Source organism: Hibiscus syriacus, unplaced genomic scaffold (assembly GCF_006381635.1).
Source record: "Hibiscus syriacus cultivar Baekdansim isolate YM2019G1 unplaced genomic scaffold, ASM638163v2 tig00111678_pilon, whole genome shotgun sequence".
NCBI classification, from domain to species: Eukaryota; Viridiplantae; Streptophyta; class Magnoliopsida; order Malvales; family Malvaceae; genus Hibiscus; species Hibiscus syriacus.
Window position 1 is genome coordinate 446,378 of NW_024063153.1, and position 16,995 is coordinate 463,372.

General features: G+C 35.4%; 3 pseudogenes; all 3 read right to left on the reverse strand.

Moving 5' to 3' along the window:
• Window positions 1-1,026: 1,026 nt before the first annotated feature.
• Window positions 1,027-8,724, reverse strand: LOC120167447 (annotated as a pseudogene).
• Window positions 8,725-9,681: 957 nt separating this feature from the next.
• Window positions 9,682-11,802, reverse strand: LOC120167448 (annotated as a pseudogene).
• Window positions 11,803-13,278: 1,476 nt separating this feature from the next.
• On the reverse strand, window positions 13,279-16,579 carry LOC120167485 (annotated as a pseudogene).
• Window positions 16,580-16,995: the final 416 nt, after the last annotated feature.

Below are 16,995 nucleotides of genomic sequence, written 5' to 3' on the forward strand. Positions count from 1 at the left end.
TAGGCTTAAGCTGGTATATACAAAAATATGAGCTAACCATTCATGCTTACATATCTGACGAAAGTTGTTTAAGTTACCACTGGATCAGAAAGCTTTTCCAGAAAATTTTCTTTTCTTGAGAAATTATCTGAAGGTAGAGAGCAGATTGCCTGCAACAACTTGTATGAACCAGTATAGTTACATGTTACCTGGTTTTGTATCTTCTTAGTGCTTTGAATTTGCCATCCACCTCAGGAAAGTTGGGAAGAATTGTTTAATTATTCTTATCAACCATACTATTTGTCCCCATTTTATGACTTCTTCCACTCTCTCTCTCTCTCTCTCTTAGTTAGTATAGGCCCCTTGTCTCTATTCATGAGCATGATTAAATAAATTCCTAACAATCCATTTTTAATCAACAATGTTATATTAAATATTCAAATCAATAATTAAAGAATTTATTGTTATACTAATGCAAGATATATAAAATTGAATAAAATATAAAAAAATAAAGAAATTAAAAAGAAAAAATAAGGAAACTTTAAAAAATTAAATTTACATAGATTATTTCTTAAAAAACTATATTTAACATATATTATTTGAATATAATGTATTTTATAATTTAAATTTAAAATATAATTAACTTATTTTAATTAATATGATTAAAATTAATAAAAAAATAAAATATTAATTAATTGGTAAGGGTAAATTTATCGTACATAAATATTAAAAATAAAGATAGAATTTTGATATATAGAATGTATTCTTCAAAAAATTTCTTAACTTACACGTATACATCTGTTCAAACCCGAATCCTTTACAGAAAACAATAATCCCTTTTATTCGTTCAATGATTTCTAAGACAATAGGATATAGATGCTTTATCATGTAGATTTTCAGATAAGGCATTTTCAGCCAAAGTTTAACAGCAGTGAAAGTAATATAAAAGGGTATCTTCACCAATTTTTATCAAGACAGGAGCATTCAAGAGGCAATGCTAAAAAAATCATTCCTTGAAAAATCCATCAATATCTTTCTACGTACAAAATTTTAGATTCACGAGGTCATCTTTCTTGCTTGAATTGCCTCTGGCAACTCCTTCCCTCTGCTACATGCAACTCTCTCTAATCATGCAAGAATTTGCAATTTTCTCCCTAATGGCATCGTCCTTGAGAATGATATCGGTAAAGCTGTTGTGAACGGAAGTCTCGTCTCTGTGGTGGATTACAATGGTTCATGCTTCTTAGCTGCTGTCCATGATAATTTGTTCCACCTGCCATGGATTTGTCATTGCGACGGTTCCAGTATCTATCCACAGGGAAGTTTGGTTGGTTGTTTTCCAAAAATTTATCAACCTTTGGAAGCTGAGCCTCCTGAATGCCGATTCTCTTGCATGAATTACGAGGGATTTGATATTGGAAATTTTGGAATTCTGATTGAATACTTCCATTCCTGGCATTAGGATAAAGCGGTTGAGTCGCAAGCCGCTGAGTTTCAGGTAAGTAATCTGATTGCGGAGTCGTAACTGATAGTTTCTCCATATTGGAAGTTGAACTCGAACGTTGATGTTCGAGTGCTACTCTGCCTGAATTAGTAGTAGATGAACTTGACTGACGAGGTTGAACTTCCATTGGTATTGAACTTAACTGGGACTTGGACGGGTTCTTACTCGTTTCTTCTTTTTTTAAGATCCTGAAGTTCAAACATGATAATTGTAACTGGAATGAGATTCCAAGATTAGCCTCTTTTTTCGATATTCGTACTTCCCAGAGCAGAATACTTATCAATTAGCATCACAACATAACTTAATTTGAAACTTAAATTTTACCTCTTCGATCTGAGCATTTTCCTTCTCTCCTTTTCCTGGATCCGGACTTCTCTATCAGACCTGGCAAGCGAGCCTCTCGAATGCTTTTCCAACAAAACCTTTTGCCTCTCCCCTTCATCTTCCCATCTCTGATGAATATTTACGATAAGCTAGCATTATATTAAAAAAAATCAATGAATAGATGAAAATGAAAGCCATTGCAATGGCTCAAACCTGTCTTAAAGTCTTCAGTCGGTAAAGGTTTCGACCCTTGATTAGCAGTGGGGGAAGCGGCTTCTCTCCTTTACTCCAGAGGACTTCTATCTGATCACATTAGCCACAAACATTATGGTAATTAAAGGACTGCATTAAGTTTGAGATTAATATCTCATCTTACAAGGGTCATGTAGAAACTGCATATCTTCTGCCTGCATAAGGGTCAGGTATATATAAATGGATCTATGATCTTTGTATATTGAGTTAGCGCCTCAAAATATTATTTAAGCAGTAAACGGATATAGCCTGACTAGGAAATACCATACACATTTTCAATATATTGTTCTCCTGGGTCATGTAGAAACTGCATATCTTCTGCCTGCATAAGGGTCAGGTATATATAAATGGATCTATGATCTTTGTATATTGAGTTAGCGCCTCAAAATATTATTTAAGCAGTAAACGGATATAGCCTGACTAGGAAATACCATACACATTTTCAATATATTGTTCTCCTTCTCTAATCTAAACATCTACAATATAGTCTGACTCACAGTAAATATATGTTGCTGCTTGGCAGCACCATAACTTGTTGAAAATTCAATATTAGCCTAAATAAGTTCACACCTAAATTAATTTGATGTCATTGCTTACATCAATTTAGTTTTGATGTCATTGCTTACATCAATTTAGTTAGGTGAAAATTAGGTATTTTTCTCATTTTTAATTTCAATGGTTTAAATTATTTTGTGGTTATTTTAATGAGTGATTTAGATTAGTTCTTGTAACCTATAAATACTGCATTTGTATTTGAGTTTTATCATCCAACAATTAAAGCTTAATTATAAGCATTTGAAAGTTTTCTTAAGAGTTCTTCCCTTTTGCAATTTTATGAGATTATTCTAAAGAGAATTTTTCTTATTCTCGATCAATTAGAATTTATACTCTATTTTGATTCAGCAATTGGTATCAGAGCCACATTTTTAAAGTCTCTTGAAATTCCGAGTATGCTCTATGGCTGCAGTTTTAATTGATCTTCCACATCAGAAAATATTTCTTGAGATTATTGTCGGGGTTATTACAAACCTTGAAGAACTTCTTTGTGTTTAGAGTAATTTAGTACTCTGTACGTTTGTTACTAAATCTTGTTTGGTGTAGTTAAAGTCTTGCCATTAAGATGGGTGACCTTCAAGTAGTAGGAAGAATCAAGAAGCTCAACAACAAAAACTACAACACGTGGGCAACATGTAGGAGTCATACTTACAAGGTCAGGGCCTTTGGGAGGTTGTCGGAGGTGGTGAGGTTACACAACCGACGGCAGAAGATGCCAATGGCATCTTGCGAAAATGGAAAATTAAAGTAGGCAAGACGATGTTTGCTTTAAATACCACAATTGAAGAAGAAATGTTGGAGCACATCTGGGATGCTAAAGCACCCAAGAAATCATGGGACAATTTTATTACACTCTTTTCAAAGAGGAACGATACAAAATTGAAACTTCTCGAGAATGAACTTCTATCAATGGTTCAACGCGACATGGCGGTTGCCCAATACTTTCACAAGGTGAAGTCAATATGCCGCAAAATTTCAGAATTAGATCCGACAGCTGCTATTGGGGAACTCGGGATAAAAAGAATAATTGTCCATTGTTTGAGACCTGAATATCGAGGGTTTGTTGCCGCTGTACAGGGATGGCCAAAACAACCATCGCTTGTTGAGTTCGAAAATTTGCTTGCAGGTCAAGAAGCCATGGCCAAGCAAATGGAATGAGTCTCGTTGAAGGGTGAAGAGGAAACGCTCTACACCAGCAAAAGCAGAGTCACTTTTCAACGGTATACTGGCAGTGGATCTAAAAAGGATGGTGACAAGGAAAAAAATTACCAAGGAAAATGAGATCCTCATTCAAGGGGAGCTTCCAAGAATCGCGGTAATAGTAGAAAGTTCGATGACAAGTGTTACAACTGCAGGAAGACGAGCCACATGGAAAAAGACTGTTGGACCAAGAAAAAGCTTGTTGATAGTAATACTGCTACTTCCAGCTCGAAGGAGAATAGTGAAGATGGTTGGGATACTGAAGTGTTATTTGCTACGGAGGAAGAAGAATTAGCTCTCACGGTAACAACACCAGAACAGATTGACTAAGAGAATGATTGGATCGTAGATTCGGTCTACTCAAATCATATGACGGGTGACAAACAGAAGTTGCAAAACCTGTCTGAGTACAATGGAAGTCGTGTGGTGGTGACAGCTGACAACTCAAGGTTACCGATAACTCACATCGGTAAGACAATAGTTACGCCTCGATATAATTCTAACCAAGTGCAACTTCAAGATGTTTACTATGTCCCATGAATGAAGAAAAATTTGCTATATGTGGTTAAATTGACATCATCAGGTCATTATGTCTTATTTGGTCCCTAAGACGTGAAGATTTATCGTGACATCAAAATCTCATAAACACAAAAAATGGAGGGACGACGTTTGGAGTCAATCTACATGATGTCAGCAGAGTCTGCATATGTAGACATGACAAGAAAAAATGAGACAGTAGATCTATGGCACATGCGGTTAGGTCACGTTAGTTATTCCAAGCTAAGTGTGATGGTGTAGAAGTCGATGCTTAAGGGGCTTTCTCAACTAGACGTGAGAACAGATACGGTCTGTGCGGGATGCCAGTATGGTAAAGAACACCAATTACCATATGACGAGTCAAAGTTTAAAGCAAAAGAACCGTTGGATTTGGTTCACTCTGATGTGTTCGGACCAGTTAAGCAATAATCAATTAGCGGTATGCGGTAAATGGTAACATTCATTGATGACTTCTCCTGGTATGTGTGGGTTTTCTTTATGAAAGAAAAATCTGACACATTCTCAAAGTTTAAAGAGTTCAGAGACTCAGCTGAAAGAGAAGTGGGAAAGAAGATATGTTGCTTGCGCACAGACAACAAAGGAGAATATAGATCAAATGAGTTCTCTCAATACCTAAGGGAATGCCAAATACGTCATCAGTACACTTGTGCCAACACACCACAACAGAATGGTGTAGCGGAAAGAAAAAATTGCATCTTACAGAAATTTATCGAAGTATGTTACATGCAAAGAATGTACCTGTAAGGTTTTGGGCTGAAGCAATGAGGACTACAACCTTTGTGATCAACCGACTTCCTCAACCAAGGTTAGGATTTTTTTTCTTCCTTTGAGAAAATATGGAATATGAAACCTACAGTTAGCTACTTTCGAGTATTTGGTTGTGTATGTTATGTGTTTGTTCCTGATCATTTACGGAGCAAGTTTGACAAGAAAGCTGTTAGATGTATCTTTGTAGGATACGACAGCCAGAGAAAGGGGTGGAAATGTTGTGATCCAATAAGTGGAAGATGTTACACGTCACAAAATGTGGTATTTGATGAAGCATCTTCTTGGTGGTCCTCAGAGAAGGAGGTGTTACTAGACTCGAGAGAATTTGGAGACAAGCTGCAACAAAAGATGGGGGAGTATAATGTTCAACTCCAAACAAGTTCAGATGAATCAGGAGATCCAAATGGCAATAATATCGAACAAAGAGTGACTCAGAATCCTTGGCAAACTGGCGTGTATCAACAATCAAATGAAGAAGGTGTGCCTAGTGAAACAGAAGGATCAATTCCACAATCTCAACTCCGAAGGTCAACAAGAATACGAAGGCCAAATCCCAAATATGTCAATGCAGCCATAATTGAAGAAACAACAGAGGCTGAGACGTTTGAAGAAGCATCGCAGAGTTCTGAGTGTATGACAGCTATGAAAGAAGAGATCGATGCACTTCAGCAAAATCAAACTTGGGATATTGTGCCAAAGACAAAAGATGTGAAACCCATATCTTGCAAATGGGTTTACAAAATAAAGCGACGTACATATGGATCAACCGAGAGGTACAAGGCACGATTGGTAGCTCGTGGTTTCTCTCAACAATTTGGACTAGACGAGTCCTACTTGCACTTGCAGCTAACAAAGACTGGAATTTGTGGCAAATGGATGTGAAAAATGTTTTTCTTCATGAAGAGCTAGATCGAGAGATCTACATGATCCAACCAATGGGTTTTCAGAGCCAAGATCATCCTAAATATGTGTGTAAGTTGCGAAAAGCACTCTATGGATTGAAACAAGATAGGGCATGGTATGGTAAGATTGCTGAATTTCTAACGAAAAGTGGCTATTCAATAACACCTACAGATTCTAGTTTGTTTGTCAAAGTCAATGAAGGTAAGCTAGCTATCGTGCTAGTGTACGTGGATGACTTAATCATAACCGGCGATGATGAGGCAGAAATTCTTCAAACGAAGGAGAATTTATCAGTCCGTTTCCAAATGAAGGAACTTGGACAACTTAAGCACTTCCTTGGTCTAGAGGTTGATCGCGCACACAAAGGAATATTTCTGTGTCAACAGAAATATGCTAAAGATTTGTTGATGAGGTTTGGAATGCTCGAATACAAGTCAACTTCGACGACAATGGAACCAAATGCCAAAATGTGTGCGCATGAAGGAAAAGATTTGGAAGATGCAACAATGTATCGACAATTGGTAGGTAGTCTGATCTACTTAACCTTGACCCGGCCAGACATTTCTTATGCAGTTGGTATGATGAATCGGTATATGCAAAATCCAAAGAAACCTCATTTGGAAGCAGTTCGACAAATACTAAGATATGTGAAGAGTACAATTGACTATGGTCTTTTGTACAAGAAATGTGAAGATTGCAAGTTACTTGGTTATTGTCATGTTGATTATGCAGGAGATCATGACATCAGGAGATCAACAACTGGATATGAGTTTAAGCTTGGCTCTGGAACAATTTCTTGGTGTAGCAAGAGACAACCGACTGTGTCCTTATCAACTACGGAAGCAGAGTATCGAACAACAGCAATGGCAGCTCAAGAAAGCACGTGGCTGATACAACTAATGAATGACCTACATCAACAGTAGATTATGCAGTTTTGTTGTACTGTGACAACCAATCGGCAATTCGACTGGCGGAGAATCCTATTTTTCATGCAAGAACTAAACATGTAGAAGTACATTACCACTTTGTTAGGGAAAAAGTTTTACAAAAAGAGATTGAGATGAGGCAAGTCAAGATAGATGAGCAAATTGCTGACTTGTTTACAAAAAGCTTGAGTGTTGAAAAGTTTGAACATTTCCGTTGTCAGCTTGGCGTGATTCAAAGAATGAGGGCTAATATTGAGGGGGAGTGTTGAGAATTTAATATTAGCCTAAATAAGTCCACTCCTAAATTAATTTGATGTCATTGCTTACATCAATTTAGTTTTGATGTCATATCTTACATCAATTTAGTTTGGTAAAAATTAGGAATTTTTCTTATTTTTAATTTCAATGGTTTAAATTATTTTGTGGTTATTTTAATGAGTGGTTTAGATTGGTTCTTGTAACCTATAAATACCTTATTTGTATTTGAGTTTTATCATCCAACATTCAAAACTTAATTATAAGCATTTGAAAGTTTTCTTAAGAGTTCTTCCCTTTTGCAATTTAGTGAGATTATTCTAAAGATAGTTTTTCTTCTTCTCGAGCAATTAGAGTTTTTACTCTATTTTGATTCAACATAGCTTTCCTTGACAATGCGCCCTGCAACAATTCTCATGCCACACAGAGAACCAGAAGCACTTCGTGATGCTAAGTTAAACCTGTAGCAAAAAATATGATGTGGTAACAAGATATAGAACTCAGTACAAGTTTAACTAGAACCAGATTGGTGAGTGGAACATATCCGACACATATATGCTCAATTTAAAGTTTACCGTATATTTGGAGGATCAAAACCATAGCCAAGCACGGATATTTCGGGGGGGGGGGATGAGGAATTTAGATATCATACACGATAGTTTACATGTATGATCCTTATGTCGTTGCACAAATAGAATTATTCTTACACTTCATAAACATTCTGCTCAAACATAACGACATCTCAGTGCATGCATCACCTGCACCAGATTCCTTTGATTCTTAGAACAAATTTACAGAAAGAGTAGGCACAAATCTAATGCACCTTTTGCATAGGAAAGGAAATTAGAAACTCTGGGTTCAGTAAGCCATGAACTAAAGTGTTTACCTTTACAGTTCAACACAAAGCTGGATATTGAATACTTCTTCTCCCATCCACCATTTGAAACGCCAAAATAAATCGAAATACAATAAAAAAAATTTATACAAATCTACAAACCATGAATGATGCTATTGTAGAAAATGGAGATTACTCTAAATGCTCCTTTATGCGTTGAATAAGAACATCTTTTTTCCCACTCAATCCAAGTCCATTTTTCCTTATGTAAACCTTACATTCATCTACTTTGAGCTTCTCTAGCCTCCCATCTGTCTAAGTCCAAGGAATTTATTTGTCTTTAATTATAGGCTTAATACAAAAATAAGCGTTTAAATTATGCATCAAATTATAATTTGGTGTCTAAAGAATTTTACGTTAAAAATACGTGTTTAATGTTTTTATTGGAGCACTTTTAGATGTCTGAACTGTAACAGCCGTTAAATTTGACCGTTATCTAACATGTATCATGCATATAAAATTTCAAATATTTTTTTTAAATTTTATTTTTACTTTTTTAAAAAATAAATGTATTATTTATAAAACTTTTTTTTTAAATAAAACCATCCCTCTTCACCTTATCCCTTCTCCCTTCCACAGTTGCTGGCTACTCTTACCACTGTCATAGTCGTTGGTCACTGTCACCACCGCCGACCACTGTTACCACCACCACAATTGCCAGTCACAATGAGACTTGGAAGTAGAAGAAAGAAAACCCCCTTCCCCTTCTCCATTCCCTCTTCCACAATCGTTGACTAGTCTCACCACCTACACAGTCGTCGGTCACTCTCACCACCACCACAGTAGCCGACCATAGTGAGACTTGGAAGTAGAAGAAAGAACATTAAAATTAGAGATTAAGGCTTTAAACGATTAGGGATTTAATTATTGGGGATTTAAGAGATTTAGGGGATTTGGGTGATGGTAAGTGCGACGATTGATCATTGGGTGGGCGACGATGGTAGATGATCATTCGACGTTGATGATGGTGCCGGAGATGGCTTGTGACGGGGTTGAACTGAAAGATTTTAGTTTTTTAGGGATTTTTTTATAATTTCAGTAAAAAATAAGTTTTTTATAAATAAATTAATCTTTTTTTAATTTTTTCTTTTTTAGTAAAAATTAATATTTTTATTATTAAAAAATATAATGATAGACACCTAACAGTGTAACTGAGAAAACATTAGACACCTATTTTTAACGAAAAATTTTTTAGACACCAAATTATATTTCTATGTAAAATTTAGGCATTTATATTTGTATTAAGCCTTAATTAATATAATAAAATGTTTTTTCCTAATCGCATAAATCTGAACTATTAATTGATTAATATGAATAGAGTACTGTAAAATTTTAATATATAAATACTCCCTCAACCCAATTTGCTACAACTAAAAGAGAAGTCAATGATTTTAATTTTGAAAGGATTTATTTAAATAAGAATAACACATTAATATGTTCAAATAAATATAGGCTATATGATATTTAAAATTAAATCTTGATTTTGTTCATAAAATTATGTGATATTTAGAATTACCATTCATTAGTTCCAATAATAACAAAACACATAGGCTACATGGTTTTTAGTAATGGAGAAGCAATGAGAGGAGCTGCCAATCATGTTTGGTTCTAACATGGCTCCTGGTAATTTCATTCACACTAGAACAACCAGCAAGAGCCATGGTGAGTTCAAGCTCGTCCTTAAGCATTTTGGGACTCGTCGGACTCCATATTCTCCCCTTGCAGCAAGTCCATACATAACCGGCCTTCCAACCTATGATGTACGTGACGATCAATATCACAAGCTACGGCGATTGCAGGTAGATACATTCTAGACAGAAGTCATCAATGGAGATTTAAAAGCTTACTAGGACAGCCTGTGCACCTAGAGCCATTGCCTTGAAAATATCAGGTCCTCGCCGCACTCCTTCATCGAGGAAAACCGGAACTTTTCCGCCAACAGCACGAACCACCTGCAACCTCATCGTGCATACAAAATATGAACTGAATTGTCAGCCTGCTACATTTCACATGTAGAAAAGTACTTATGCAGGGCAAGGCATGCATCAGCATTAACAACAATGGCGGTATGCAAAGAGAGCACCTCTTCAAGAACAGAAATTGTGGCAGGACAATAATCAAGCTGACGAGCTCCTTGATTGGAGACGATAATACCGGAAGCACCTACTTCCAGAGCTTTTATGGCTGTAGGACACAATTAGCCGAGTAAGAGCGAGTCGACAACTATAATGGGGAATTCGAACTAAGAAGGTAGTGCCTCGACTTACCGTCTTCGCAGTGAGTATCCCTTTGATCAGAATTGGCAATTTTGTGACGGACTTCAACCATCCGATGTCTTGTAGAAATGACAATGAATCAGTTAAAACATTGCTAAATCATGGCCGAAACATGCCTGAGAATGGAACTTCCGCAATAAATACAAACATATTACAAGACAACATGAATGATTTATCCATGTTTACCTCCCAACTGAACGAAGGATCACTCGTCGAATTCTCCAGAGAATCTAAATTTGAACCTCCACCCTGCAAAATATATTACATATTATGTATATTTCATTATCAAAGACATCAAAGAAGCTCAGGTGAAGTACTCCTTTCGGACGCAGTTTCATGTAAGGGTATGGCAGGATTCAGACTAATCTACTCACATCGACAAACCTAGCTGTTAATAGACCCTCCACGTTCTTCAATTCAGGTATAACGATCCTGTAAAAGTTCATCGGAAGCAATGTATCACATTAGAAGCATAATTCATAGCTTTTAGCACACCAGTTCTCAATCTCCATACATTAAAGCAATTAATCTGAACATGTAAAAGGAAGCTTAATGAAAGAGAGAGTGCTGATACTTTACTTGTTCTTAATGTTCGCGTCCCTTTGACCATGTCTCGGAGAATCACCAGTTAGAAAATGGCCTTATATCCCTTATTTTCAGCTCTTTGCACCAGCTTAGCCGTTATATACCGTCTCTTATACTCCTATTGAGACAAAAACAAAACTACAATCCAGTTCCTATTACACTATTACATTAACAGAGCTAAGACGTGGCAGAATACGTATAATTGGAAAAACCGAACGGCATCGCAGCAGGCAGGACTTCCTCCAAAGTGCATGTCGACGAAAGAGACAAAATCTGGAACGAGAATCGGCGGTGAAGCAAACATCAAATCTCTCAAGGCATCTAACAACAGTACATTATATTTGTGGTACCACAATTGTGTTGCATGCAGATGCTGCTCTGGCCGTTGCAATCTCTCCTGGAATCAAAACAAACAACTAATGACTGCAATTCGGAGTAATGCTAAAAGGAATACTTTGCAGAATGTTTAGACCTGAAGGGTTTGCCAGCTTATGCCTAGACGTCGGAGCGATCATGACCGCTATCGAGATATTGTAACCGAATACCGTAGTCGATAAATCGATGCTGCTCACGTCTAGAAGAACTCTAGGCTGAATACTAACAAGTTACAGATTAGTTATAACGCTGGAAACTAGTTTGGTTGGTATTGGATTCGTTAAACGATTTAAGATGTTACGTGATTCGATGAAATGCTTCTTCGTTCTCTCTTAAGGTGTACTGATCTTCAGCTCCTCCATTGATGAAATCATAATACATTTTTGAAAGGGCTTGCCTTGCTAATTCTTGAAATTCATTGATATTAACAGGTTCTGCTGCCATTATCCTAGAAAAACCAGCACAAGCAGAAGGGAAAAAGCACAGAAGTACACAAAATGAATAGCTAAAAAGAAAGCAGAGCATGGGTTTTAAGTTCAGACCAAAGGTGACGAAAGCAAGGTAGCTGATCTTGTGAAAAAACATATCTACTGGGATTGCAGCTGGAAAAAAAAATTGTTTAGAGGGAATAACTAAAGTGATGAAGATGAACTGGTACTGAATATGGAGTTGCTTTCTTTGACATTGCTACCTCTGCCACCTTGTAAATGGTGATTTTCCTGATGGTCTAAATTATATGTTCTTCTTGGGATATAGTATCAAGATATCTTACATGTTCTGTAGGCCATGTGATGTTCTCGTCTCAACTCATAATTTACTTTTCTTTTCTTTTCCTCTCTTTTTTTTAATTGATAATTGATAATTCCTAGAGATAAAAATGAAATCGAGTTTGAACGAATAAGATTATATTTGTATTTATTTATTTATTTTTAAAAGTATTCATATTCGATTTATATGCATTTAAATTTTTTATATCCTATTCGTGTTTGTTCGTTTAACATTAGCAAACATATTCATTTAATATTTGTTCCTTTAGTGTTCATCAATATGTCGGTTTAATCGCGAGCATTTTGGTTAAAATAGTGAAATTACATAACTAGTCCTTAAGCTCTTAAGCTTCATAGTTTAAATTCCAAAGTTCACCCTATATTCAATTTAGTCCATAACCTCTCTAATATTTAAAATATAAAAAAAATAGAATAAATAAATGAACATATAAACAAATGAATAAATGCACTTATAAACGAGTTTGTCTATGAAAAATAAACGAATCGAACAAACATCTAGTCATATTTAATTGTTTCTTAAATAAATATAAAAACTATCAACGAATGCAAAAAGGTATCTAAATCCAACCTAAGGGTCCAGAGCAGAAAATATCAAGAAGATATCAAATAAGTGACATCTTGATCAGTCGTCACGATGCAAATCAACCCTTAGAAAAAAGATAAATAAAAAAAAGGCCAAAGAACCGAAAAACATACAAAAAAACATAAGAAAATATGTCATAAAGACAGATGAAAACGTGCAATACAGACATACTTATTGAAAATAAAAAATTAAAAGAAAATAAAGATGTAATATAAATAGAAAAAATAATAAAGAATATCGGTAATCGACAACCAACATTAAAGTTAGTGTCGTCGCCAATCAACAAAGATGAAAAAGATAAAAGATGAACGACACACCAACGAGGGAAACTAGGCTTTTAGGGTACAAGTACCGTTTGAAGGTTTAAAACTAATGAGATTTTTAAAATCCCTGTAATTCTAAATATAGGAACCATAGACACTCCGCATTATAGAGCATGATTATGGCTATTTCATACAGTAAAAAAGAATTTGACATTGTGTGTAATCTTGAACATAAATCTTTCCCGTGTTGATTAAAAGAGTGGATAGACACTACGAAATCCATCAATGACAATAATGTGCTAGCACTAAAATTAATTACCACAAAAGGCTTTTTAAGTATTTGTTGTTCTACTCAGATTATGACATATAGAAAGAATAGTTGTCTTGAACGTATGCTCTTAAGGTAGGGTCTCTCTCCTTCACAATTCCACATTGCAAGTTTGTCCCTATGCCGAATTGTGTGATGAAACACAACCACCCGAATCACCAACACAGAGAAACTCGATGATGAGCTGTTAACACCATGAAGCACGGTCGGAATCACCACAGCTTTGTTTTCACCCAAAAGAGGAGGAAGACAACCCCTAATACGATGGCAACCGGGGCCCACTTCCGAATTAAAGCCTACAGGGAAATTGTTGAGACACAGAGAACCGTCAAACTTCGGCATTGTTAACAATCATAATCTTTAAAATGAATCAAGAATGGTTAAATAATATAGCCACAAACGCAGGGAAAATCGACTTAAGCTCTTGCTAAAGAAACTTTCCCATGGTATTTATGGCAAGTTAGGTGAGAGAGTTAATCAAAATATCTTTATCCCATGGTATTTATGGCAACTTCAGTAAAACTATATGACATAAATCATATCACATTTATGTGCTAAATCCATTTTCTTATTAATGCTTTTTTTCTTTGGGCGTGTGTGGGGAGGGAGTGATCAAACTTCAGAATTATTTCAATGGAGAAAAAACTTATGTATCTAGCCATGCTTGTCTTCATGCCTATAAACAAAGCCTCGGACTCAAATCAGTTGATGCATTTACTACTCAATGCAGACATTGATTTTCCTTTTTTTCTCTTATCGTGAGATGCCTGCCCATGCTCAAGGAGTTATTCTGACACAGAACATGTATATATCATATCAATCACCTATGTTTTCTACCAAGAAAATGAGATAGCAACACATTCATGATCGTCAACAAAATTTTCAAAAACCAAAAGCTAAATGCCTTAACCTAAAACAGAGGAGATAGATAGAGAGAAATGGCCCAAATAATGAGTATTCATCCTTCACTAATAAAAGGGGGCTAACCTGTCGATTTAAGTCTCTCGCCTTATCAGCATATATGCGAGATTCTGATGTCAAACGCCTGGACATTTGACTGACCTCTGTATTGCAGAAAGAAAGAGAGAAGCGCATTTGGTTAGTCAAAACTCAAAAGCAATACAATTTAGCAGTCAATCAGAAGGAGAGAGTTAAAGCAACAGTAAAGATGAAAACATGATTAGGTGACTTCAATTTGAAGGTAATACTTAAAAGAAAACTAAGCGGTAACAAGGTTAAACCATAAATGACTTTGCCTTGTACTGCATGCCCAATTACTAGTAGAGAATAAAAATCTAGAAATCAAGTTCTTTTAAATTTTAGTTGGCATAATGTAAACTATACAAAACTCCACAGAAGTCCAATACAGCTGAAGCAAGCTATTGTATGATTAATGCAAATCAAAGATCTGGAACAGCTAACTCTGACTTTTAAAGGAATAAAAGTTACAAAACCTACACACCCAAGAACATAGCATTTTCTTTTAGATACAAACATATAATTATCAGCCACTAAAATATCCAGTTATTGACTAAGTTCCAGCTTGGATTATTGACCGGAGGGTAATTCATAAAAGTTAAAATGGGGAGGAATCAAATAATGCCACAGAGTGGTCTCATCTAAAAGATTTTTTTTCAAACCTTTAACCGGCACATGCAATACAAACTGAGGCATTAAAATTGTAAAAACAAACTTTTCTTAGCTCATAATTGTTAATTTTAGCATTCCTCATGGTGCAATGATTCAAGCAATCTTCAATTTATACGTTATAAAAATGTCAAAGTAATTCTGAAAGAAAAAAGGCGTATCTTACGGTCCAACTTTTCACCAACACCAAGAACTTCTTGCACATTGCGAGTCATGATTTGTTGAACTTCATATAATTCATCGTTCAGCTTTGTATATTCCGTTGAGTTCGGGTGTCCTGGTACAATTTTTTTTTTATCTTTTGTATGAATGCATCTTAAAGAAAAAGAAAATGAAGCCTGGAAAGAGAGAGAGCACAAAAAAAGGTAGAAAACTACTAATTGCATTCGAAAAGAAGAGCCAAACAATAAAGAAAAGGAATCTACCAAATTTAATAAATGCATAAAGCCTGGCAGCTGTTTCAATATGAGCTCCATAAACACGCTCAAATTCATTCTTGAGGTCTTCCAGAGAATGAAAGGCAATCTTCTTAGGATAAGAACTGTCACACATTGTCAAGTAACAAACACGTCCTTCAACGATATAGCTATGAACTTAGGTAAAGGTAACAGTATAACTAGGATACACCTGCCAATAATACTGGAAAAAACATAAGCAAACTTGTTTCTTTCCCTCAAGAGAAACTATAAACCTATTTTATAATTCAAGAAATATGACATCCGGAAAATAGACACCAGGGCAAGGATACTGGAAAACGTAAGGTCCGGTCTCAACAGACATCCTTGAAGCCTCAATGTGGCCTTTGGAGAGATTCTTAAACAAAGCCTTGACTTGCTGTTTGTACATTTCAGAATCTACCAGATCCCGGCCGTCATCTAATCCCTCCGCCAGAGGAAGGCCATCAGTAACACGAGCAATCATTGTCATTTTCACCATATTTACTCCCCTTTTTCTCAGCTTTCACAAAATCCCTTCAACCTAATATAAAATCAAAATTAACACCCTGATTAATCACAGAAAAGAAAAACTCATTTTAAGCAAAAATTAACAACTCAAATTCCATAATATGATGAATTAGAAACAAAATTCCAGTTGACTTTTAATCAATAATTTTATTCTCAATCTTTAAGGTACAAATAGCTACCAGAATAATAAAAATACAACATTTGCAGTTCCACAATTATCATTTCAAACCATAAAAATTAACTAATTAAAGAAACATAACTCGATTCATATATTACTTGATTCTATAATTCCGATATTCACTAAACCCTCATCAATGACCCAGAGTAAGATCGACCCAGCTCTTCTTTTCCAATCGAAAGGTCATTGTCGTAACCAAAAACAATCCATCCAGTCATTATCATCAGGATCAAACAAAAAATTATATATTTTTCAGGGATTCCAACAAACCCCATAAAATCAATAGCGGAAAAAATCTCAGAAGAATTTCCACAAAATTGAAATGAAAAAGGAACCTTTTTTTAATTAATTATACGCACATTAAAAACTTGATAAACAGAAGCTATTAGTTTTGACATGAGTACTTGATTAAAGAATGTGGGTCTTCGGGTTTCTACTTGATTTCAACGATCTGAGGAATATGGAAGCGCGTTAATAATAGGATTTTTATTAGGGCAAACTATACAGTTAGTCACTTAACTTTTAAGTCTCCTTCATTTTAACCATAAAACTCTTAGAAGATTTTTAATTTGTTTTCATTATTATCACCGTCTTTACGTGCTATTAGAAAATATTGACATGATATTTTAAAGTCTTCTTCTAATAAAACTCTAATTCTATGAAGTGTCAGAGTTCTCAAAGATCAATTTTTCCATTAATGGGGCGATTAATTTTAAAGATTAAAATACTTAAAGTTTAGTTTCTATTTCATTTTAATTTGTTAAAAATTTAACAGACAAGTTGATGTGGCATAGCTCTGGTGGACAAACAACCATTCTAAATGGTGATCATGAGAGAATAACTAGTCGACCAACATAGTCCAGTTTTAAGCTCATCGAACAGTGTACT